Here is a 3361-nt window from a genome sequence, read left to right as displayed (position 1 = left end):
ACCCTCCTAATTTTAACGTTTCCGAATTTTTACCCATTCCGCTTCTTTGGTTTCCGAATAAATACTATTCAGAGTTTTGGATTTCTGATTTATTCCTTTTCCCGAATTTTTGGTATTCCTAAGTTTTATCATTATGTATTATAACCCATTCTGAAATTTTACCTTACTTAAATTTTATCCGTTCCGAAAAATGAACGGGTCCCCTTTTCCTCCACGGCTACCTGCCTAACCTTCCCCTTCCACTGCGCAATGACACTACCCCTCACTGGATACTAAGTTGCTTCAGGCCCTCGATGTGATGTCCCCCATAAAGATAATGCATTTGTCTTTCAAATGCCCCATTTCCTTGCCATTGAGTTAATCAATCAATTTTTAATCAATTTGTTTTTTAATTATTTAATTTTATTTAATTTTTTGTTTTTTGTAATCAATCTATTGTTTTCTTCGTTGGTAGAGCTGTTGAAAATTTAAGAAAAAAACCGCATTTTTCGAAAATTATTAAAAGAGAATATTATTAAAAATAATGATAACTTGATAATCGCTGGATGATGTTATTGATCCTCAAAACTTAGTTTTGTAGAAATTGTTGATGAATATTGTTGTCTTTAAAGTTTAGAGTCAAGCGAATCGAAAACAATTGACTTGTTTCAAACGTTTTGGCACATAATGGCGATCCTTATCAGTGAGTGTTTTTAAATCTGTGAAAAGTACACAATTTCTTGCAGGTATGCTCTGTTACAATTGAAATTAAAATGCTTTAAAAAAAATCTCTTAACGAATAACAAATAATCAAAAAACAATTAAAATGTAGTGGGAAAATCTTGTAACAAAATTTATAAACAAATTTTTTTAAAGTTTTCAGAAAACACTGCAATTAAAGAACTCTTTTTAAATTATTTTTTAGCGATGTATATTAAATCCAATTTTTTGTGTTGAACCCCTTAAACACAGCTTTTTATTTATAAGAGAACTAGTGTTATTTAATGAATTTTTCTGGTGTGATGAGGAATTATATCTGTGAAAGTCAATTTTTTTTCTTGATAGCCACTCTGTAGTAAAAATACAAAATTAAAAAAAAAACTTCGTAGCTAGATAATTATTCAATTTTTTTTTTAACTTTTCTTTTCCTTATATCAACGAAAAGTTGATGCCATTTTTTTCACAGTAGTAGAAATACAGATTGGCGAGGAACATTGTACTTAAAAAAATGTTTCCTCCGTTTCTTATACACAAATTTTCCTTTAACAAAGTTTTGTGCCTCTTAAAATAGTTAAATTTAAATTTTTCAAAATGTTCATAATTTCAATTTTTAAATTGAAATGTACTGAGTTTCTTGTTTCAAAATTATTTCAATGAAAGAAAGCATTTCCAAAATCATACTGTAGTAAAAAATAAATTTGTAAAAAAGAGCATTGTAATTATATAATTATATAATTTTGCTTTTAATCCATGAGAATTATTTTTGTAAAAGTAACAATAATTGTTCGCCTTTAAAAATAAACTTTTTGTCGATAAGAAAAGAACATTTTTTAAAGAATACTTAAATAATTATTCAACTACAAAGTTTTGTATAATTTCATTTTTTTACTGCAGGTTCATTTTTAAAGGGACTGCAATGTTTTCTGACAACTTAAAAAAAATTTGTTAAAAAATTGTACTACATTCTAATTTTTTTCATCAATATTGTATTTCGTTAAAATAAATTGTTTTAATAATACTGAATGATTTATCAATGGTTATTAATAAAATGAAATTAAATATAAATGTTAATTTAAATAATGTATATAATTTAGAAACTGAGATATTAACCAAAGAATAACACTTACAATTGTAAAAATTGTAAAACAATTGTAAGACACAATTGATTAAAACTCACTGATAAGGGTCACTATTGTGGGCCGGAACTTACGTTTGTTAACTTAAATTAATTATTATCTCACTACAATTTAAAAGTGGATCAAAAATAAAAATTTTTAGAAAAAACTGCAACATACGAGAATCACTGTAAGAGAATATTTTTATAAATATTAATAATAACTTGTTCAAACAGTTACTTTTGTTAACTTGAATCAATTATTAATCCACGATAACTTGAAAAGTGGAAAATTGTATTTATTGTTTTTATTTCTTCATTATTTATAATTGTATGTATAATTGACCAAAAGTGGAAATTTGTTTAATTTATCGTCCATAAAATGTGCATATATCATACTTATACGTTATTAGATTAAAAATAATCTAATTATGTATATTTAAATGATTTACTTGGACATACTGATATTCTTTAAATAGGGATTGATATAAGTTGGAAGACAAAGGGAAATTAAAAATTTCGCAAATTTTACCATTTTTAACGCTTTAAAAGTGAGATTTAACTGCAATTTCTTATGTATCAATCTGCAATAATTTTCGTGGAAACATTTTCTATGAATTTAAATAGATGGAACTATTAATGCTTTTAATTTGAAATAAAATAATTTTACCATATAAAGATTCTAAAGAAATTGAGTTTCGCGAACACAGAATAGCAAATTTATAAAATTTACACGCGACTAATTGAAAAGTTGGCCAATCTTACTATTTTACATATAATTCAATTTTTTTTAACGTTTTCAGTTTAAAATCCTAAAATGTTATGGAATGTTTCTTAATTCTTTATCATTTTTTAATTTTTTTTTAACTTTACAAATTTCAATTAAATATCGGTAAATTGCAAAATAAATCAATTCTAAGTTTCAAAAATGTCAATTTTGGAAATCTTTTATAATCTTTTTAAATATGTTCTTAGAATTAATTTTAGAAGATAATCATTTTTAATTTTCCAATTTTAAAATAATAATAAATAAATAAAATATCAAAAATTGTACAGATCGAATGTTAAAAAAAATAATTCACGCTCTAAGTTTCAATGCTCTAAATTCAACAATAAAACAACCAATCTGGATTTTTTTCAAAATTATATCATTTTAAGCAATTTTTATTGAAAAGCATTAAAACAAGATTACATTTTTTCATGAAAACTTTTTAAATTAGAAGTTAAATCCTTTTTATTTTGAGTTGCCACATATCAATCATTGTTCAATAGTTATTTATAAATACAAATGTGCTTTGAAATCTTATTAAATATTCATTTAAAATTATTATTCTTTTTTAGTGAGAAATTAATTAAAAATTGTGGAGGAATCTTAAGTATATTTTTTTATTATCTGAAAAGTTTAAAAATCATTTAAAAACGTCAAAATCTTATTTCAAGATCTTTAAAAATACATATTTTCTTAAGCTTTTTAAATTAGTTTTGAATCTCTTAAAAACTTCTAAATATCTTTTAGCCTAATCAAATAAATTTTTAACTACAAAATTG

Source organism: Belonocnema kinseyi, chromosome 7 (assembly GCF_010883055.1).
Source record: "Belonocnema kinseyi isolate 2016_QV_RU_SX_M_011 chromosome 7, B_treatae_v1, whole genome shotgun sequence".
NCBI classification, from domain to species: Eukaryota; Metazoa; Arthropoda; class Insecta; order Hymenoptera; family Cynipidae; genus Belonocnema; species Belonocnema kinseyi.
Note: the sequence above shows the minus strand (reverse complement) of the source record.